The sequence below is a fragment of the Patiria miniata genome, unplaced genomic scaffold (genome assembly GCF_015706575.1).
Source record: "Patiria miniata isolate m_02_andy unplaced genomic scaffold, ASM1570657v1 HiC_scaffold_20, whole genome shotgun sequence".
Lineage (NCBI taxonomy): Eukaryota > Metazoa > Echinodermata > Asteroidea > Valvatida > Asterinidae > Patiria > Patiria miniata.
In genome coordinates, this window is record NW_024037059.1 from 2302267 (window position 1) to 2325962 (window position 23696).

The 23696-nt window shown below is 36.7% G+C and overlaps 1 long non-coding RNA gene across 2 annotated transcripts; it reads left to right on the plus strand.

Annotated features, from left to right (window-relative positions):
- The first annotated feature begins 479 nt into the window (after window positions 1-479).
- Window positions 480-21976, plus strand: LOC119728526. 2 transcript variants are annotated; one of them, XR_005271075.1, is made up of 3 exons: window positions 480-587; window positions 19738-19937; window positions 20140-21976. It is a non-coding gene; the product is annotated as an uncharacterized LOC119728526 (long non-coding RNA). The 2 variants fall into 2 exon arrangements; XR_005271074.1 differs by lacking the exon at window positions 480-587 and adding an exon at window positions 16629-16668.
- The last annotated feature ends 1720 nt before the right edge of the window (window positions 21977-23696 follow it).

Below are 23696 nucleotides of genomic sequence, written 5' to 3' on the forward strand. Positions count from 1 at the left end.
ATGTCGCCAACTAGTTTTGTAAGTCAAATAATTTAAAGGTGGATTTTGTTCCCTTATAGGAACCGGGCCCGTAGCTAGTGGATGGGCTGTACATGTACGCACAATCCAGAATCCTGTAAAAAATTAAAAACCTCTTTTATGAAATGCAATATTGAAAATAGAAAAATGAGAAAACACATCATCGTACATTACAAGAGTATACTAAGTTCCAAGAATTGATTTCCCCTTTTATCAAAATATTGGAAATGTTACCTGTTTTAAATCAAAAGTTTAACTGTTGGATTAAATTTTGAATTGTTTTCAATTTTGGCTAGTTTTTTTTTTATCGCTTTATGGCTTGAAGTATGCAAAAAATGCTCACATAGGCCTTCCAGGTATTTTGAAAACTTTATGAATCTCTCTTTGACATCGATAGTAATCAAAAATGGATGAACATAACTAATTGGTATCAGTCTAAACATCTTGTTTTCCGCAGACAAAATTGACCTTTGCAAACTGTGTTGAGGCTGGATTGGACCAGACCAGTGCCTAGACTAGGCAAGGCAGGCTGGATGACCATCACCATGGTGACTGGGATGACCTTAAGGGTGAGTCAAACTAAGCATGCAACCTGCTCCATCAAAACTCATCACAATGTGCACCCAGGAACCTCAAATTGTCATAGTGAAGAAAAGCTTTGGCACAAAACAAGGTTTTCTCTAAAAATTTATTTTCATGAAAACAGGTCTCATAAGCATTTCTGATTAGAAGATAATGCAGAACTGATTTCTGGAAGAAAATGCTAGGATTGGTAATTTCACTGAAATTTACCACTGTCATATTATTACACATATTCCCAAATCAGTCAATAAAACACTGAAGAGGAACAGAAATGCTGTTAAAACACATTAATTGCTTAAATTGGAAAGGATTGCTCATTAAATATTTGCAAGAAGATAAAAAGCTATACACCCTTAAATTATGAATTGCTCTGTTGTTGCAGTCAACTTATGGTGCAGCTGTAATTTGATGGAGCAGGCCAAGATTAAAGTTTCATTGGGAAGATGGAACAAGGATAACTTGGTGTTGAATTTTTACAAGACCATTGCAAATTATTTAAAATAAGACCATTTATTTTGATAAAATGTCTCTAATAGTACACACATAATTGCTCTTTGGTGGTAATAGAAGATTGTGATTAAATTGGTTTTATTACTTGAGCACAATGTAAATGTGGACCTGAAATCTTTTTCATTTTGAAAGTGAAATATATGCTCAATGCTTTTTTTTAAATCACGGAAAACTTGTCTTGTGGTTGGTTGAAGTGGTAAACAATTTGCAACGTTTGTATTATCAATTTGAACACTATTGGGGGCAAGTTAACATTTGTTAAATTGTTGGCAAAAAGTGAAACTTCAAATATTTGACAACACATTTCAATCCCTGTAGTTGGTGGAGAAAGAATTTGTTATTGGAAATAGGAAACTTGTCCGGGATTGGGTTTTTGTTGGGTTTTTTTTTTTTTTGCTATGAAATTCCACATTGATCATTTGACATATAATGGAGTGGAATTTGTTCTTGTTTATGAAACCTTGATACTCTTGGGGGGGGGGGGGGAAGTAAGTGTGGTGAACAATTGAACCCTCACCCCTAGGCCCTTTTTGCTAGGAACCATTTTCAATCCTCCTCAATCCTCCAAAATTTTGCACTTACATTCAAATGAAGGATACCCAGCGCCTCAATCCTTCAAAATCGTCAGACAGTTCTGCGCGTCTCTCAAAATGCATTCATCCTCAATCCTCCAAAATCCTCCTCCTCTTTAAACACCATTCATCCTCAATCCTCCAAAATCCTCTTCTCAAACACCATTCATCCTCAATCCTCCAAAATCCTCATGTTTCTCAAACACCATTCATCCTCAATCCTCCAAAATCCTCATGTGTCTCAAACACCATTCATCCTCAATCCTCCAAAATCCTCATGTGTCTCAAACACCATTCATCCTCAATCCTCCAAAATTCTGATGTGCTTCAACACCATTCAACCCCAATCCTCAAAATCCTCATATGTTTCTCAAACACCATTCATCCTCAATCCTCCAAAATCCTCATGTGCTTCAACACCATTCATCCTCAATCCTCAAAAATCCTTATGTTTCTCAAAAACCATTCATCCTTAATCCTCCAAAAATCCTCTTGTGCTTCAACACCATTCATCCTCAATCCTCAAAAATCCTTATGTTTCTCAAACACCATTCATCCTCAATCCTCATCAATCCTCCAAAACCGCCAGGAGGATCAGATATGTATATATGTTTGTGAATTGTGCCAATATGGTTCAGGATTTGCCATAACATGGCTTACGAGTTACACCTGTTTTTCCCTTTTAAGTGATTTATCACTTGTCAAATCTTTCCAAATATTTTTCATTGGAGAGACCCCTAATTGAAGATAAAATAAGTTGATTTCCTGCAATATTTCTCACATGAGCTCAGTTCTTCCTGCCTTCCTTTGATGGTTAACACAACCTTTGCAAAGCTGCATGTAGCTGTGACATTTTTCACTCAAAACTATAAGTTACTCAAACTTGATTACCTTTCCATTGTTTCTAGTCTTTCTTTCTTTCTCAACTTAATTTAAGTTTGTGTTGAAGCTATGTCTTCCAAGTTACCTGACTGTCTTTCCTTCATCTTACCGTCAAGGCCATACAACACCAAAAAGCTGAGCCAAACCCCACTACCTTTTGTTGCTGCACCTTTGTCTAAACAATTCTCTTCTGATATTTTCTCTGCATGAGTTTACAAATCTGGTTCATCTACATGTACACATATACAGTTCTTTCACTGGCATATATCTGGCATCATAATAAGCCCAACCCATTGACCTTTATCAAATGTAACTGTTCCAGAAATTCTCTGCCGATTTTACCTCTTCAAACTTTTTGCTGAACTTGTCTGAATCGAAGGGTGTCTCAATCAGGCCGGGGGAACTCTCACAAAAGAAAACATGTACAGGAGAACAGCCAAATGGTGTGGTTTTCTTAAAGTCAAAGGTTGGTCTTAATTAAAGATCTTATAGCTCTTCTCTAGACACAAAGGGACTTTGTTCGCGTGGATCACAAAAATGTGGATTGAAAGCTTTAACCCTAACCCCCTAGGCCCTTGTTGCTTACAACCATCCTCAATCCTCCAAAATCCTCCAAAATTTTTCAACTCCGCCTAAATTTTTCAAAATTGTCAGACAGTCCTGCCTCAAAATGCATGCATCCTCAATCCTCCAAAATCCTCCTCATCCCAAAACTTTGCACTCATGTTTAAATGAAGGATAACCAACGCCAAATCCTTCAAAATCATCAGACAGTCCTGCCTCAAAATGCATTCATCCTCAATCCTCCAAAATCCTCTTGTGCTTCATTCACCATTCATCCTCAATCCTCCAAAATCCTCATGTGCTTCAATCACCATTCATCCTCAATCCTCCAGAATCCTCATTTGATTCAATCACCATTCATCCTCAATCCTCTAGAATCCTCCAAAACCGCCAGGAGGATTTTGGAGGAGTGAGGTGGGTTAGGGTTAAAGACTTTGGAATCAACATAAAACAATGACAAAAGTGATTACCTCAATATGTGATGTACAGCCATAAGACTTCATTGCTGCATCCACAGACTTGGTCAACCAAGTACATGGAGCATTCCGTTGATTGCAAAGTCCCTTCAACTCGGGCCGTTAGTAGGGGCGATCGCGTAATTTGTCGGTCTTGTGCACATAACTATTTTTGTGAATGTTAATGGTGGGTCACATTGTGGCAGTCATGTTAATGTGAGCTGCTTGGGTAGTCACTCAAGTCAGCTGTTCCTGAGAGTCAATCCCCCCCCCCTCCCTTTGAACATCCTCTTTGATCATTTTCATCCTTGTTAGACTTTTCAACCTCTCATCAGCATCCCTTCTGCTCTTCTATATCTTTATGATACTTTGTATTTTCCACTAAGAATTTCAGCGCTTCTCACAATCCCTCTTCTGATGAGGCTCACTATTCTCATACATCCTTTGTCTTTTCTTTTCCTTTCCTTTCCTCAACATACATTACTGTGAAAGTTGAACAATATTCAGCATTTTTCTATGGCACTTGTTATGTATCCCCTATCCAAGCTACAATGTAGCTTTTATTGAAGTTGTTTCAAAATGCTGTTTAAAGCTAGAGTCCATCATTTGCAGCCATCCGAAAAGTAACTGGCGTAATTATTGTTGAAAAACAAACTTGGTTGAAAGATAGTAAGGGAACTAAACTCCCTGTGAAATTATTCTTTCTGGGAAGCTGTCATGTTGAAGTAATCAACGAAAGAAGGCATTTCCAACGGTGATTCTTAAGAAGCACCGTAGGAAAATTTAAATTAGTAGTTTGTTTTGTGCAGCGCGCACAAGTATTGGAACGACGCACACGCGCGCGCGGTTGTTATAATTCGTCGGATCAGTGCGCGACGTCGCGTATAGCTGCAATTCAAAACAATTCAAAACATGATTCAGTAACTTTTGATTTGAAATTGAGATCTTAGAATGCTGTTTTTCTCGGAATGTACAGCTGAAGCTTAACTGAAACTTCATCAGGTTAGTTGCTCAGTATCCTTCTCTAGATTTTGAGCGCTATTGTTGCTTCAAACGAACAAAATGCACAAATTACAAATGATGGACTGTAGCTTTAAAAATTCATCTTTCCTGTACACTTGTTGACTGTCATTTCTTGTAACTTGGTTACCTCTGTAACCAAGCCTTTAATATCATTATTATTGCTCTAAATGGATTGACTTCCTTCGTTTTTTCAATATTTCTTCCCCAAAACATAATGCTGGATTGCATTCTAATATTCAAACAAGTTATTCATATAATTGTTTGTCCTTGATTGCACTAAATGCACTGAGAACTGTTTCTCTCATGTCTTTCTTGGGCACTTGTTGCCTACCATTTCTTTTAACTTGGTTCCCTCTTTAGCCAAGCTTTCAACAGCTTTATTCTTATTTTAAATGGCATACTTTATTTTTTCTATATTTTTTCCCTGCGCTCTGATATTCAAACCAGCCTTATTCATTGCCCTTTTAAATATTTGAATTAAACATACTGAGAACTTTTTCTCTCACTTCTGAGGCAACTTCAGCCCAGCTTCATGCAGCTCTTACTCAAGCTTTAATGAAAAACACTACACACATTTATCTATCTTTCTTTTGCTTGGTTTGAACCCTGTGCCTGACATTAAAACTACCGTCAGTTGTACATTTAAACCTGCTTGGGTATAGTCACTCAAGTCAGCCGTTCCTGAGAGTCACCCCCCTTCTCTTTGGACACCCTCCTCCTAGGCCCTTCATCCCTCTCATTTTCATCCTTGTCAGACTTTTCAACCTCTCATCAGCATCTCTTCTGCTCTTCTCTATCTTTATGATGCTGTGTATTTTCCACTAAGAACTTCTCAGCTCTTCTCACGAACCCTCTTCTGATGAGGGTCACTAATTTCAAACATCCTTTGTCATTTCTTTTCCTTCCTCAACATACCTTTACATTACTCTGGAAGTTGAACAATAATCGGCTTTCCCTATTGCACTAGCTCCTTTCATGGCTGACATACCCACATCCAAGCTACAATGTAGCTAGCTTTGCCTGGCTCATTTTATTTCATTCATTCAAAATGCATAATTTCTTGTGCACTTTTTTATGCCAATCTTGTTTCCCTTATTGAAGCCAAGCATTGAATAGCTCTGCTCTTCCTTCCTCTCTCTATAATGTCTCCCGCGAGACATTTACCTGAATGCATTCCAATATTCCACCATTTATTCAATGAAATATTTCATCGTAGGCAGCAATGCACTTAGAATAGAGAACTTCCTATCTGAGGCAAGTAATTCAGCCCAGATAATTCAGCTAAAATAAAACATTCTATACATATTCATCTATCTTTCTTTTGCTTCGTTTGAACTCTATTGCCAAATTGGATTACATTTTCTCCGGAAATCTTTGGCCTAAGCCAAGCTCGGGCTTTGTATTTCCTGTAATTTCCAATTTCCTTTCTCATCCTTTCTGTCATCCCAGCCTCCTCCACCCCCCCCCCCCTCCCCCCAAAAAAAACATTTCATGCCTTGAACTTGTTAAATGAAAAAAATGTGTATGAAATTGACTGGTACAAATAAACCATGTCATAATTCAGTGCATTTTCCACACCCGGCCTCTTTTCTTTCCTGTTTTAGAACGTTTCATCAATCTATAGCCTCATGCAGCTTCATACTCTTCAACCCTTTTACCTTCACCTTTACCCCCAAGGATGTCGCGGTGGCTGACCAGCCCCCTTCTTTATGTTCGGCCAGTGTTGATTATCTACTCATACCAGAAATATTGCCCTTTTTTTCTGGGGAAAATCTTTTCTTTCCTTATCAAGTTATAATCACATGACATGACTCATAACTCAGATTGTTGCTTGAGGCTTAATAAATTTGGTTTGTGTGTTACATTGAACACTGAAAGCCAACTTAACACCCCCCCCACACACACACACCCCTCAGGATTTTGAATGCTCCAGTCACCCCCACTTTTGCCTGCCACATTTGGCCTAAATTGAAGTCAAGTTCTACATGTATACCTTGTAAAACTATACTATCAACTTCCTTTTCTCATCCTACATGTACATATATATATTCCACACCCACCTACCCAACCCCCCCCCAAAAAAAAAAAAAACCCACATATGTTAATGTATTTTGCTTTGAACTTTGAACATAGATGGGAACATATTATGCTCAGGTTGACTGGCAATTCAGAAAAACATATCAGTCCTTGTGGTTTGCAAAGTTAAAGGCATCTTGAATTTATCCAACATGTGTCTTGATAGTTTCTGTCTGATGTGTGCTTGATTTCAAATGAAGTGATCAAAATAATGTGGATTAATCAAAGCTTTGAAGTTATGCCAGTTATTGATTCTGATTTGAAACTCTTTATAATGGACAAGCATCAAAATGTATTAGTTTAGTGATAAGGCCTATTAGTGATACTTGTCAATTTAGATAATTTGGTTAAAATCATTCATCAAATTCGGTGGAACATTAAGTTTGCTGTGTTCATTCCCGGATGGAGATCCATGAATCTAAACTCCAGACAAACTTTTTTTATAACCTTTATTCATTCAGAAAACGTTTGAGGGCCTCATGAGGTTTTGACCCTGGCAGGATTCTGAAGAAAAATTCTGCCAGGGTCAAAACCTCAGGCTCAAGACCTCAGGCTCAAGACCTCAGGCTCAAGACCTCAGGCTCAAAACCTCAGGCTCAAAACCTCAGGCTCAAAACCTCACACTCACTACATTTCTTCATTGGTATATTTCAAGTGAATCCAGTCAGTAAGCACTTTGCAGCCACTTTTCTCTATTCATTAATAAAAATCTGTTCATGTTAGTTTAATAATTTTGAAGGAGTATAAACCCTTGAATAATGTTTTAAACACTATAAAAGTCCAGACATCAGTTATGGTTTATGTGAGGACTGAAAACATGCAGTGTTGTACATTGTAGTCAAGCCTTCACACAGATTGGTTATAAGGAAGGTCAGATTTGATTCACGTCCAATTTGACTCTAAGTTTTGCTTTGAACATGCAAAGCAGATCTTGGTGAGATTGAATGGTGACTCATATTATTTTAACAAATAATGACATTTGATGGGATCTTTATTGCTTTTAGTTTATGTCTGAAAATGTAAAATAAAAATCATATGTTTAAAAGATCTTGACTGACAGACTGCAGGTTTTACCAATTAAAATACTTCCATTTCTGTATCATGTTTGTTTTATTTGTAATTTTATTTGATAAACTTCACAATACTGGGAATCCCCATAGCTATTTCTAAAACGTCAGCATTTATTCTTTACCCATGTACAAACTCTACCCACACAAATTTGCACAATTTGGTGGCATATGTAGCTGTAAAAGCCTGATCTAAAAATTGCAAACAAAATGTGAAAAACGCAACCCAATCTTACAAAACTTTCACAAAGGGTTACCCCAATGTTAAGTAATGTGGAAAACAAATTTGTTTTCCCCAATGAAACATTGGATGTATGAGCTGCAGAGATACAAAAAGTGGGAAATTACATTAACTCTGCAACCTCAGTTACGACAGCTGTTATCAAGTGCAAAATGTAGTTCAGAAACAGCTGTGTATAGTCTATTACCTTTCATTAACTTGTAACTTTTCCTCTTTTTTTAATGTATACATCACATTTTGGAAATCTTCAAATGGTCAATGAAATTTGGTTTCTGATTTCCAAACTTAGTCACACTTGCAAAGGGTGATCCATTTGGGGAAAAAAGTTTATTAAAACAAATACTGATAATGCAAGTTGATGACAAAGTCTCTAATCTGTCAATTAATTTTGTGTTCAAGTATAAATGAAGGCTTGCAACTGGCAAAGTGTGATCCTCAATGACAGTAGGGTTAGTGATTGATGCATAGTGTTGATAGCTTTTTGAAGTGTTACTTAATTGAAATTTATGTTGAGAAAGATTGTCATTATTTGGGGCCAATAATTGCTGATGTTAAAGGGACACTACATGTAGGTCCTGGAACAGCCCAATTGGGTTACAAAACGTGCTTTGAACAAGATTATGTTAATCAGAAAGAACATTTAAAACTAGGATATAAAACATCCACACAACTATCCTTTAATAACTGGGCTTTCTGTGTTATTCCTGTATTATGCGAGCAAGAACGACTTTCGGGGTCCACTTTTGCGACCCCATAAATTCGAGCTGTTTGGATGCTACATGTAGTTGTGATTTCATTCGTAAAGTGTTCGCCTTTTGCGGACGTTGAAGAAACCACATTTTTTGCATTGGTGATTGGTCACCGCCGTTCCCGAGACACACAACGTGTATATCGTACACTGTATGAGAACGACACGAAAAACATACATGTATTCGTACGATGTAAACAACCGGGGATTTTTCCTCTTTTCTCGGGAACGGTAAGACATTAGGTTGGTTTCCTTTCAACCACATGTTTGAAATAGGATAAGTAAACAATCCAAAACATGAAATTTTCAGGGATTCCAGGACCTAGTGCCCCTTTAAGTAGTGGTCACTGAAAAAAAAGGATTTTGTCATGGATAAAGAAAGTCTAATCACAGACTTGAAATGTGATTACTGCATGCAAGGATTTTTCATTCTTAAAAGTTCATGATGAAAAGGTTGATCAACTCAATCACATGATTACTGATAAATAGAATGAAGGCTGTTTTGAGACTTACTGATCAAAGTCAGTGCAGCAAGTTTGTCATGTGTTGTGACATTTTTGGCTTTTTATTGACGGCTTGAGTTAAACAGAGTGAAGTCAGTTTTTGAATGAAGAATTGCAGATCAGTGAGAAGAAGCTGATGACAGTCAGGCTATGCTGACCAAAAAATGCTGAGTTTTATCTCCGGTTCTGTGTTCCCAGAACCATGTTTCTCTTTTGGTCGCTTCACATATCTGCAAATTTCTCTCAACTTCCTACAAAGATATGGCTCATCACTTACTAAGAAGTCTAAAAACGCTGCTTGAAACATAAACTGTCGATATCTTTGTTCAGAAAGTCAGTCACTTCATTTGCAGTGTCGTTTAATTGCTGGAGGAATCTGGTCAGCCAAATTGATTGAGAGGTTGATCATTCATCGCAAACACGTATGGAGAAATGTCTTGATCTGTATTGAAACATTACGGATGAGAATCGTGTTGCAAATATTTGACAAGAATGGCAACTGATTGTCTAACTTAATTGCTGGAAACACACTGACGTTAGGAACATCCTACTGACAATGGTGAATGCAACCTATGTCATCGATGTGAAGGTTGACACCATATATTGTTGGATTAGAATTATCACTTGTCTAGAGAGGCGATTGCTGATTTGAGTCATCTATGGTAGATAATGTTTGGCATCTGAAACCTGTAACTGATTTCAAATGAATGATGAATGTTACAGACTGATGGCTTTAATGGAGGAGGTTGAATCCAAAGTCAGGAGTCCATTCCTAATGACAGAATTTACAATAGAGTACCAAAGTGTGACGTCAGCTGTCATTGTTCTGGTTCACTCTGGTTCGCACTCGGATGTCTTCACACACTTAAGCTGTGTGCATAGAATAGAATACGCGCCGCAATTTGGTGCTATATTTAATTACTCCTTTTCTGTTGAATTGAAACACCTTCTGAGACTGTTACCGAGTGTCATTTGATCTTTTTGTGTTGCATGATACTTGTTGTATTCCTCATGATTCATGCTAGAGGAAGATGGTTCTTGGTTCTAGTTGTCATGGTAGGAGGCGCCTGATCCTCGGAATAGCCCCACTTCAGGGTGTTGCCTAGGTAACTATTGCCTAGGTAACGGAGATGGCGTAACCCCATGCTGCTGTGTGGGAGCCCAGTAGGCTTGGTGTGGGTCAGTATAGCGAAATGTTTAAAAGAAGTTTGTAAGATGCAAAAAGGTTGGAGATCAAGTAGCAAATAGAACTTAAGTCAGCCAACCTGCATAATCACAGCTACATCTTGCCTTAACTTCTCTTTGCCTACAAAGTTTATTTATACAAGAAGGCTTGCACATAAGTATCAACATATGTATAGGAGGTTAAAGTTCCCACTGTTTGAAGATTTTCAATTTAAATTTGAAGCAAAAGTGCAGTAAGTCTGTAGATATTATGCAGAAAGATTAAAAAGTTTCTGTCACTAACTCTGTCATAAATTAATTTGAATACAAAAAATTTAATTTGTAAAGTGAAAAACTGCTCTTTAAAAAAAGTGTTTAAATGCGTATGAGACTCTAAAGGGTTTTTTTTAAATATTTTTTGTTAGTAAATGTACTTGTAGAATTTTTAAAGGGAAAATACAACACTTGCAAACTCAAAAAACTACATCATCAAATTATAACGAAATATCTTACTGGATTGTTAGTGAATGACATTCTAAAGCATTCTGTAATTTACTGTAAATCTTAAATTACTCCCATTTTGTGGTACTTTTTAAGACGAATCGAAATCCAACTAAGAATTGTAATTTTATTGAATCAGTAAATTTCAAAATAATGGGAATCCCAAATGATAGGTGGAGTTAATTACTTTATAGACAAACTAAAATTTATTAATTGAAACTTTTTTTTGAGGAGGTGGGGGGGGGGGGGGTTTGGATGATATATCTTTTAATTTGTGAAGAGATTGTTTCCAAAATGCGATAACTGCCATTTTGTTCCCATTTAGAATCCTGCCCTCTCATGGCTGCTCAAAGTCAGTTATGACAGCTGTTTATAGTTATACACAGTTTAAGAATACAATAAAGTGAAAATATAGTTAAGAAACTGCTGATATACTATGTATAGTACCTGTATACATGATGTACATCCTTTGAAAGTGGAACTTTTCACCTTTCTTAAAATGGATATCACATGTTGGAAACAAACTCATCAAATGTGATGCAGTCAAGCTAAATGAGCCGTTGTTTGTCGGGAACTTTCATTCAGAGATTCGGCCAAAATAGGACCACTTTATCACATCACTTCATCACATCTCTTGGTGTTCCGACTTCCATAATTTTTGAACTAAAGATGGTATCCGCATGCGGTTTTCACATCAGTAATGCTGAGATTGTGCTCTTTTAAAAAATGTAAAAAAAAAAAAATTGACCAGGGTCGACAACGACTCACTTAGCTTGATCGCATCACAAATAGTCAATGAAAGTTGGTTTCTGATTACCAAACTTAGTCACTTTTGAGAAGGGTGATTATGTTCAACGTGCTTGTAACTGGCAAATTATTACCTATGAGAATAAGGTTATAGTCATTGATGGAAAAGTGTTATTTTTTTAAGTGTTACTTATTAATTAAAGTTGATATTGAGAAAGTTTGTCATTATTTGTGACCATTCATTGATAGTTGTTGATACTACACAGTGGTCACTGGAGAAAGGATTTTGTCATGGATAAAGAAAGTCTACACACACTTTTGAAGTGTGATTACTGCTTGTTTGGATTTGTTATTCTTAAAAGTTAATTGATAAAAATGTTGATCAGCTGTAATAGGTTAATCAAATGGTACTGATAAATAGAATGCAAGCTGTGGTGGTGACATTTTTGGCTTGCTATTGATCGCATGAGTTCAACCAAATGAAGTCAATTTTTGGTTGTAGAATTGCAGATCAGTGCGAAGCAGGTGTTGACAGTCAGAATATGCAGAGCAAAAATGCTGAATTATCTCCTGTTCGTCTCAGAACCATGTTTCTCTTCTGGAGTTGGTCACTGCACGTTGTCACTATCCACAAATTTCTCTCAACTTCCTACAAAGATGGTTCATCACTTAATTACCAAAAAGCTGAGGAACACTGCTTAAAACGTAACTGATGATTGATATTTATGTTTAGAGAGTCAATCATATGCAGTGTCATTTCATGGCTGGAGGAATCTTGATTGAGAAATTTATTGAGAAGTTGATGGAGAAGTTGATTTAATATTCATCACAAACATGTATGGAGATATGACCTCATCAGTATTAAAACATCACTGATCACAGTTTTGTGGCTATCATTTGACAAGAATGGCAACTGATTGTGTAACGTATACACTGGAAAAACACTGAACGCATGCTGATGATTGAAGTTAGGAACATCCTACTGGCAATGGGGAATGCAACCTATGTCATCGATGTGAAGGTTGACGCCATATATTGTTGGATTAGAGTTTATCACTTGTCTAGAGAGGCGATTGCTGATTTGAGTCATATATGGTAGATAATGTTTGGCATCTGAAACTTATAACTGATTTGCAGATGAGAGATGAATGTCACAAACTGATGGCTTTAATGGAGGAGGTTGAATCCAAAGTCAGGAGTCCATTCCTAATGACAGAATTTACAATAGAGTACCAAAGTGTGACGTCAGCTGTCGTTGTTCTAGTCCACTCTGGTTTGCGCGCTGATGCCGTCACCCACTTCAGCTGTGCGCGTGGAACAGAATACGCGGCACACTTAGGTACACTTCGGTACTCCTTTTGAAAAACTTGCTGAGGCTGTTACTGAGTGTCATTTGATCTTTTTTTGTTGCGTAATACATGTACCTGTTGTGTTCCTCATGATTCATGCTGGAGGAAGATGGTTCTTGGTTATTGTAGTTGTTGTTATGGTAGGAGGCGCCTGATCCTCGGAATAGCCCCACTTCAGGGTGTTGCTTAGGTAACTATTGCCTAGGTAACAGAGATGGCGTAACCCCATGCTGCTGTGTGGGAGTCCAGTAGGCTTGGTGTGGGTCAGTATAGCGAAATGTTTAAAAGAAGTTTGGAAGAAGCAAAAAGGTTGGAGATCAAGTAGCAAATAGAAGTTAAGTCAACCATTTCCTGCATAATCACAGCTACATCTTGCCTTAACTTCTCTTTGCCTACACAGTTTATTTATACAAGAAGGCTTGCACATAAGTATCAACATATGTTTAGGAGGTTAAAGTTCCCACTGTTTGCAAAAGTGCAGTAAGTCTGTAGATATTATGTAGAAAGATTAAAACATTTCTGTAACTAACTCTGCCGTAAATTAATTTGAATACAATAAATTTAATTTGTAAAGTGAAAAACTGCTCTTTTAAAAACGTTTTTAAATACGTATGAGACTTTAAAGGGGGTTTCTTTGATATTTCTTGTTAGTAAATGTAATTGTAGTATTTTTAAGCATTGAAAATGTCAGGGTTTAGGCCCCAAAAAAAGTCTTCGGTTTTTGGTATGGAGCTTGCCCCGAAAGTGGTGCGGCTACGCGTTTTGGGGGGTTTTTTTGCCCTTTTTTCCCTTCAAATGTCGGCTGATGACTGCAAATGGTGCCCAACTAAATTTAGTGCAAAATATATGGGAGCCCAGAGAGGCCACATAAAGCTTATACTTGATTGTAACCCCATCTAAAAACATGTTAAAATTGTGCAGCAGCAGGATTCCAGTCAAACCAGTGAGTTTGGCAGTTTTGAGACATCATCTTACATTAAAAAAAAAACCTTTTTAATTTTGTCGATGCGCATGGCTATGGGACGCACTCGCATACCAGAAACCGAAGCCTTTTTTGGGGGGGCCTTGTGCTAAGTTTTTGAGACAGTCTTTACAATACCCAAACAAAAATGATGTCTGGATATTTAGAGGCGAAATTGTTCATTCTGTGATACTTCACCAGGGACAAATACAAGACCTTGTCTTGTGAATAAGCAACAAAACTTATTTTTTTTAGTTTACTTTTTAGCAAATTTCACTGAAGTAACATTTTGATGCAGCCTTGATGAACTCAGTTTTATTACATGTACAGTATTTCAAGTAAATTACAAAGAATTTGATTATATGAGTTACAGCAGTCAGTCTGCGACTGATCAATCCACTTGGCTTCATTGCTAAATCCTGAACATAGGATGCACACTGTTGGGGATGATGAAGTCCCTGAAATTTGCCTCTAATATACATGCTAAAACATGTACATCTAGGGATCGCATGACGCGCAGTCTGTCTGTACACATGTGTGTTTCTCGTCTTTCCTACTATGATTTGCAAAAAGGAGTGTTTAATCTATCAGTTTGGTTGGTTAAAGTATGGTCAGTACATGTATGTCTTGGTCAGGACAATGCCATGGTTTAGAGTATAAGCACTTGGAATATTGCCTCCTACTTGACCCTATACAATCTCTTCAATCCTGGATTGTTATTAAAAACATGCATACATACATGTACATACATAGCTTTCTGTCCTCTACTGTTACTATTTTCATTTGTGCCTCCCTTGTTACAAAAACATCTTATTGTCACACTTCAAACTCCCAATATTTTTTCTGCCCCCAAATATCCCCACCCTTCCCCCGCCTCTATCCTAGCCAAAGCTATATTCCTGAGACCCCTGCCTGGCACGAACACATCAACCTGGGCAGAATAATGAACTGGTCTTAGATAAATGGACATATTTATGGTATACATATTTATCTGATTTGAAATTAAAGTTTCACACTGATATCTGTAATTTTAACCAAACAGTTCTGTTCAGTGGTTGGCATTGTCCTTGGTCTATACTTGAAGGGCAACGTAATTAATGTACATCTTGCTGTGTGGAAACATTTTCTTCTTTCAAATTTTAGAAAACAAAAAGACAACTTTAAACTTCAAAGTAGTAGGCCTAAATTGGCAATTCTACTGTCACAGTGTCACTCACGTTATATGCCATAATTAAAGGCTACTTTGACCTCTCACTGCTTAAAAAAGAAGTATTTGATCAAGCTGAATCAAACCATGCAGCCATACAACAACCTTTGGGTATACAATAAGGGGGACCCAAAATGGAAAGAAACATTCAACCCATTCATTCTCTTTCTGTTGGTCATCACTCACCATACCAAAAAAAAAAAGACGTGGTGAATTTCTTGCAATTTTGCTGTTGAAGTCTCCTCAAACTGTACTCTGCAACACATTTTCTTTTATCCAACCCATTGCTAGATATAAAAAAATTGAATCAAATCAGTGTGCACTTTACATGCAAGGGACATTAGGTTACAGGGAGGAACCATCACTCACATTACGTCACTCACATTACGTCACTCACATTACGTCACTCACATTACGTGTTCTTCCTCTTCATGGTTTCTAACACGGCATAAAATCTGAATTTGATGAACTCAAGCACAAAACTATTTTCTCATAAAATATTAACCTTTCTCTCTCAGCCTTCAAGACAAAAACTCACAGTACGGTATCTCTCGCATTTTGCATGTTAAAACAAGGTGCGAAAAGTGACTACCAAAAATCCATGATTTTAGCACACACACATACAGGGGGTTTTTTTAACCAAAAATCACACTAACCTACATCCCATCTCATTTCTAATTGGAACACCACTCAAATGAAAGATCTTGTTGTCCCCTTTAATTTCACAGTACATTTTTTGTTGTGATGCTTGTACTTTCTTAAATTTCCACTTTTCAAACTTGTCCACTTTAGTGTGGAATTGCCCAGATGTGCATAAAGGAATGCTTACCAGTGAACCAGAGTTAGCTATGTGTGTGTGTACTATTAGGTTGATTAAATTTCAATTACATCTTTAAAATGGCTGGTTTTACCATTATGTTTCTGCCGTGTAATCAAGTTCTGGCTGAAAAACATTTGTCTCATCAGCCAATCAGAATTGAATTCCCATTTTTAATGCATTTCCATATCTATTACTGCACCTTCGCTGCAGGAAATCTATAATTTTTTTTGTACTATAGCAAACCAGGAATTGTGATTTTCAGAATAAATTACACTCACAAATCTAAGCAAAAAATGGTCAGTCTGTTACATCTTGGAGATTTTTGTGAAGATCTGCCTGACATTATCATGACGAAACTTCAGATCAAATGTCTGCAGAATTTAGACATTTTATTGCTCAAACAGTTTTGAAAAACAAAAGACAACCCAAAAACAAACATAAATTTCATGATGTAAAACAGATGTTAAAACCAGCCGTTCAACATATTGTTTTTTTTATGATGTACAATTAATTCATGTTGAGGACACTTTGATGACTATTTGTTTTTTCCCCTGTCAGGTGACTGATCACATGACTAGAGACGCTGGTTACTGGTGGACGATTCATCAGGCTCATCTTGAAGACTGCTGAAGGGACTTGGCATCTTCAAAGTCCAAAATGTCAGGCTCTTATGAGAAGGTATTTACATTACTAAACAAAACAGATGTCTGGATTTTTTAGGGGCAAAAAAACGGATAGTTCACCAGGGGCAACTGCAACACCTTTTTTGGAAAAGAATGTGAATAAGTAATGAAAGTAAAAAAAAAAAGTAAAAGATTTTAGTATAGGTTTTGCCGGCCAATTTCACCAAGTTTTCATTCAATTTAACGCCTGGCTCATTCGATTTAGATTGAAATTGAAAGAACACGCAGATCAGCATTCGACAATCAAAAAGAATCATTCAATTTCACTGTCCGAGCAAACTAATCGCCTTTTAGCTTCACTCGTCCCTATCAAAGATGCATTCATATTAAAAGTATTGCGTTGTTCATTCTATTTCGTCTAAACCAGCAGTAAAGGGTTGATCGGGCATTCGTTTTCATTAATGGGCAAACATATTTCACATTTTGTCAAACATCTTTTAAGACTTCATACGTGTCCGTATTCCTTAGCGTAAATCATGAGTTTTTCTCAGGAATCCTTTTTCGTGGAACTCTTTACCACTGTGAAATGTAAGAAAACTACACATTTGACAACATTTTTGGGTTAATCTTATCTCAAAAGTGCACTTCTTTAACCCTTAAACGAGGCGGAATGGTCAAAACAATCTTTTCAAGGTTAAACACTTCAAGTTTCTATGCTTTTCCAGACTACGTATGAACGCCCTGTTACTGTCATGTCATTTCAGGAAGGAACTGTTCAGTTTTGGGGGTTTTCTTTCAAATTATTCACCTAAATTTGCTAATTGAAAACATTTGTGGGAAAGGGTTGCTCACTGGCTTACTGCCATGCATACTGACACATCAAAGAATCACCATATGAAAGAAATTTATAACAGCAAAATATCCAAAATTCTAACAACTTTTTCGTGCTTAAATAGCCATGTGACATTAATCAAGCCCGGAATGCCATCGCAGGTATTCTAATGAATATGAAACTTTGCATTAGCATAAAAACGGAGAAGGCACCAAAAACATCCTTCAAAAATGAAAAATGAAATGTGCATTAAATAAGGTTAAATGTGACACAAAGTTGAATTTTCAAGTTTTGCATTGCAAACTTACTTTGCATGGGCCCTGTTTATACAGTAAGTGTTCGGTCAGACATGCGCAAGAAAACCTTTAAGAAATAACTCAAGAGAAATGTTCCCGATGGTACATCCATTGCCAAACATAGGTGTTCCAATGTCTTGCACGTCAAGAAATCGTCAACGTTAAGATGCCCCTTGCTCATACGTTTAAACAAGTAGAAAAGATAAACAGTGACAAACAAATTATCTTAGTCACTTCAATTAATTAATTTGTAATTAAATCTTGTTTCCCTCATAGGGCCTATCAGTTAATTTGTAACATTGTAAGTTTTACAGTTATCAAGTTTTGGAAGAAAATGAACCTCGGAGAAAAATAGGAAATGTATCGATTACAATTTTTTACAAATTTAAATGACCAAACGAAGAAAGCGATTGCCCATAAACGAATAAGAAACGAAAAGCATGGTTATACTTTACAAGCGCACGGATGTTCGCTTATTTGAATGCGTCAACCGTCAAAAGGTTTCAAAGACTTAATTTAAGACTGCTACAAGTTAAGTCTCGAATGCACTAAAATGAAATAGGATGCCCGAAAATGAAAACGAACATTCAGAGCAAAATCTTGGCTGCCTAAAAATGAAATTGAACGAACCCAAAACGAAAAAGAAACCCCAATTTGACCACATGTGCAAAACTCACAGGAAATTGAATGGCTGATAATGAAACTGATTGGAAAAATTCGGAAATTCGCCGGGAAAACCTATATTTAAGGAAATTTGAAGTAGCATTTTGATACAGTCCTGAACTGCCTGGCACATACACAACAACCTGGGCAGAATATACGTCTTGAATAACTGGAAATATTGAATTGTTTACATATTTTAAAATCTGCTTGGAAAATATAATTCCACACTGGTTTTTCTGTAATTGTAATCATGAGTACTGCTCATGTGGTTGGCATATGTTATCTTTCTTAGATAATTGAGGGGGGCGGGGGGGGGGGGGATTAGGTCTTACATTTACCTGTGCCAAATGTGTGGCAACGTTTTCCCAATTTTAGGGAACAAAAATACAAAGTTTCTGTGAACTGCAAAGTAGTATATGCTTATAAATTATATTCTTACCAGTGAAACAGAGTGAGCTATGTGTGTACTGTTAGTTTGATTATTAGGCCCCCCCCCCCCCAAAAAGTCTCCAGTTTCTGGTATGCGCGCGCGTCGCCGCAGCCATGCGTGTCGGCAAATGAAAAAGGTTTTTGTTTTCAATGAAAGATGATGTCTCAAAACCGCCAAAGTGATTGACTGGAATCCTGCTGCTGCACAATTTTAGCGTGTTTTTAGATGGGATTACGATCGAGTATAAGCTTTATGTGGCCTCTCTGGACTCCCATATATTTGCACTAAGCTTAGTCGGGCACCATTGCAGTCATCAACCGACAATCGAAGAAGAAAAAACAGGTAAAAAAAAAAAAACCGCGTCGCTGCACCACTTTTTGGGCATGCTCCATACCAGAAACCGGTGACTTTTTTTTGTTGGCATTAACGGCTGGTTTTATCATTTGTTTCTGCCTTGTAACTTCTGGCCGAAAAACTTTAATCTTATCAGCCAATCAGAATTGATTTCCCAACTGTATGTGTAATACATTTTATTTACAATTTCTATTACTCAACGATAGCTGCTGGAAATCTATAATTGTATGTGTACTATAAAAAAACACCAGGAATTGTGATTTTCAGAATAAATTACCCTCACAAATCTTAGATAAAACAAAATGCAACAAACTCTGTTAAAAATATCTTGAACATTTTTGTACACTGCCTGGCATTATCATGAACAAAAGCCAGATCAAATCGCTGCAGAATTTAGAGAATTTATTGCATTGTGCTAAAGCAGTTTTAAAAAAAACCCCAGACATCAAACAAATGTTTAAACCAGCCGTTCAGCGTATTGTTTCTGTGATGTACAATTATTTTGTGTTGAGTACACTTTGATAACTATTTGTTTTTTTCCCCTGTCAGGTGACTGATCACATGACTAGAGACGCTGGTTACTGATGGACGATTCATCAGGCTCATCTTGAAGACTGCTGAAGGGACTTGGCTGGAATGGAGTGGCCTGTGATAGACAAAAGCAAATCCATGGCAATGACAGCTCCCTATCCATCATGCAAGATGTGCATGCATCTTCAAAGGCCAAAATGTCAGGCTCTTATGAGAAGGTATTTACATTACAAAACAAAACAGATGTCTGGTTTTAATTGTTTGTGGCAAAACTTCTGTGATAGTTCACCAGGGGCAACTGCAAAGATATCATGAAATTAAACAAATATTAAAACCAGCCATTCAACGTATTTATATTTTTGATACACAGTAAATTCATTTTGAGTACACTTTGATGACTATTTGTTTTCCCCCTGTCAGCTGACTGATCACATGACTAGAGACGCTGGTTACTGGTGGACGATTCATCAGGCTCATCTTGAAGACTGCTGAAGGGACTTGGCTGGACTGGAGTGGCCTGTGTTAGACAAAAGCAAATCCATGGCAATGACAGCTCCCTATCCATCATGCTAGATGTGCATGCATCATCAAAGTCCAAATTAAAAGACTTTATACATTTGACAGAATGTTAGAAGTGAATGAAATATTATTTTCCAACTTTGCTATTTTGAGTTTTGTGAGGTGACACTTTGGATGTCATTGCCTTGGATTTGCACAACCTTAACGAAAGATCAAAACAATCAAAGTTGCATTCCCCGTGCTCTTCAGCGAATTAATTTTTTTTTCTCGTAAATGTTCAACTTTTATGTTTTATATCCAACCCCAAAACTCAACTGGGCACAAACAGATCCACTTTCTGAGCAGACTAACTCCCGGTCCGTACATTATTATTTACGATTGTGAAGTGGGAACCAGCCTATACCGTACAAGAACAAATTTATTGTTGAGACGCAGTTACTTCAAAATTTAGGCCGCTTTTCTTTTCACATGTTTTATTCAAAGCGAATAACTCTTGTTTTGCAAAAAAAAATAGCAATATTAGAATTCAAATCCATTTTTCAAGATGAAACTTGAAAATAGCACAGGGAATGCAGCTTTAAACTTTAAAGAAACGTACATGAAAATTGAAATGGAAAATAAATTATATATAACAGTTGTTCCAGGCACATGTCAAAAATTCTGAATTTGTGTTATAAACTTAAAGAAGATAACTACACATTGCAAAAATTTTACAAAAAGGAAACAATTGTTTAAATTTTGGCAAGAGGCCTGATTACAGACCTAACTTTTTCAGACTTGTCAGTCTTAACAAGAATACACTCTGTATCCAAATATTTACACTGATAATTCCCTGACTCTTCATTTTGTATTAAAAGGGTATGCACTTCAGGTCCTTATGGAACAAAACTTGAACCTATAATATTATTTTCTGTACTTGTTAACGACCTGCACAAACATTACTTGACAAGAATGTCTCAAAAGTAAGGAAATTGTGGAATGTTTTGCAATAAGGACTGTTTTTTTTATTGGTTTATTCTTTAGCCTAATTAAAAGAAATTCAGAATTTGTTTGACATGTGCCTGGTTCATAATGTTCAGCTTGTGATAAATTGTACAATGAAAAAAACTTTACATTTTTAATCTTAATATTTACCATGCTTTTAATTATATGGATCTACATGTAGAATGGCACATCATTATTTAGTAGTTGTGTGAATGTCTTTGATGTCTGTTACTGGTAATATTACAGCAATTTAATTAAAGTTGGTGTATGCGTGTTTTTTTCCCAAATTTCGATTTTCTTTTCCCTGAAAATAATGCCCTGCAACAAATAAATTTGCTTTTTTATGGCGTGCTCCAGGTCAAAAATTGCGCACACTATTCAGAACGAATTAGGAGCATTCGCTCTTAATTAATTCAAAAAGTTGAAATTAACTAATTGATTGCTTGTCGTAGGCCTATATATTTGTTCGTGCGATGTCTCATTGGGAAACTCATAATTAATCAATTCAATCTGAAAATCTATTTTGCAAGGTGCCACATCGAAAAAGCACATAAACACCAACTTTAAGGTATTCCATTTATTAATAAAATTGGAAAAGTTGTTTTTACACTGAGAATCCAGATTTTTGCAACTTGCGGTATAAAACACACTCATACGGTGGCAACCTAGCTTAGTTGAGAAATTGGTCTTATTAAAAAAGTCGTTTGTGACTTGATCGATGTCCGCTACTAAAATTAGATAAGGCCAAAAAAAAGATAAGTCGGTCTGGTCAGCGCGCGCGTCGATTTTAATCATGCGGTCAATTTTTTTTTTTTTTCAAAATGTTCCGCGGTAGCTCCAACAGCGCCATCTATTTCCGCACCTCAACTTTTTTTACCAAAGAGCACCAAGGAATGGGAAATTACACCAAGGCAAATGATCGTAAGCACCAAGGCAAATTATGGAGGACACCAATGTACACCAAAAAAGCAAAATAGTACCCACCTTGTCTGTGCAATCCAAGCTTGAAGGAAAAAAAAAAAGCAAATAAAAAAAAAAGCCGCGTGGCCGCGTCAATTCCGGAACTTTGGTCTGACCAGAGACCGAATATTTTTTTTTTTTTGGCCTAAACTACAGAACCTTAAATTGTGTGGTTCAAAAAGTGATTGTATTCGCTGTAAATTTAGAGGAAGAAATATTACACATTGTTTTCTTGTGAGGAAAAACAATGCCAAACTTAAGCTGACTTTACTGAACATTTGAATGTACATGTACATCTACCGCTTTTGTTCCATCACAAATTGAATAGATTTGACAAAGTTTTTATTAGTGAAAAGGGTCTGTATTATGATGTGCCATTGTAGATCCATTTGTGACTTTGGTGTGAGTGTCTTTTATTCTTGACATATCTGCTGTCTATTGCGCTTTGCGTGCATCATTGTCATTGTGCATCAAAACTAACTTCAGGGGCGTAGCAAGGTTATTCTTTAAAGAGCACTCACACATCCATGCTAAAATAAAGGCTGGTATCATCTGCAGATGGAGGCGCTGTTCAAAACAGAAAATTGTACACACTAACGGACAACATATGCGCTTTAAAGGGTGATACATGCGCAAAATTTTTTTAAAAACCACTAATAATGGCTGCTGCAACAAAAATGGCACAACTATTTCTTTCTTTTTTTAAAGCACTTGCTCAAAAAAGGGGCACTTGTAAAAAAAGAGTGTCCCCCTTTTTCTTAAATTGCTTTGAACAAGTCTACCCACTAGTACTAGCGCTTAATAAAAAAAACTGCGCAACAGCGTCAAAATACTTTGTGAAAATTTGCTTCAAATTTCGTTAAAAAGTAGACAGCAGATGTGTTGACTTAATTTGAATCATGTTGGTGCAAGAGGGCGCACAAATTGAAATGTGATGAGTTAAACACCCCAAATTATGTGTTTCATTTGAAAAAGTTACCCTCTGACTTCGTTAGAGAACAACGAAAAATCTTTTTTTTTAAGATGTTGAGCTTTTCGATCGTGATGCATGCAATTCTGTCCTTTTTTAAAAGACCCATTAGTTAAAGCTGCTCGCTGTACTCTTGAAGCAAACCTCTTTTTCTTGCAACAAATTTTGTTTTATTTTGATGACATTTTTTTCTAGGGCATCTGCAACCAGTTGGGAAAAAAAGGTTGCTTTTGCACCTCTAATTTAGCGCGCAAAAAGATCTGCCTGAATTATTGTCGCTCCGCTTGCAATTCTAATACTTTCAGTATTGCTGATTAAAACTTGATGGTCAATGCATGTCTTATTCCAAAGTAAAAAAATAAATGAAGTGAGCCCTCTTGTGCCAACTTGATTATTTTTAAGTCAATTTATTTAATAATAGAGGGCGTCCTCTATAGTTTGAACTTCCAATTTAATTTTTTTAATAAATAAGCAGGACACAAGAGGGTGCCCTCTTGTGTGCCCTGCTTTACTTTAAAAAAAATTCAAGTTGGAAGTTCAAACT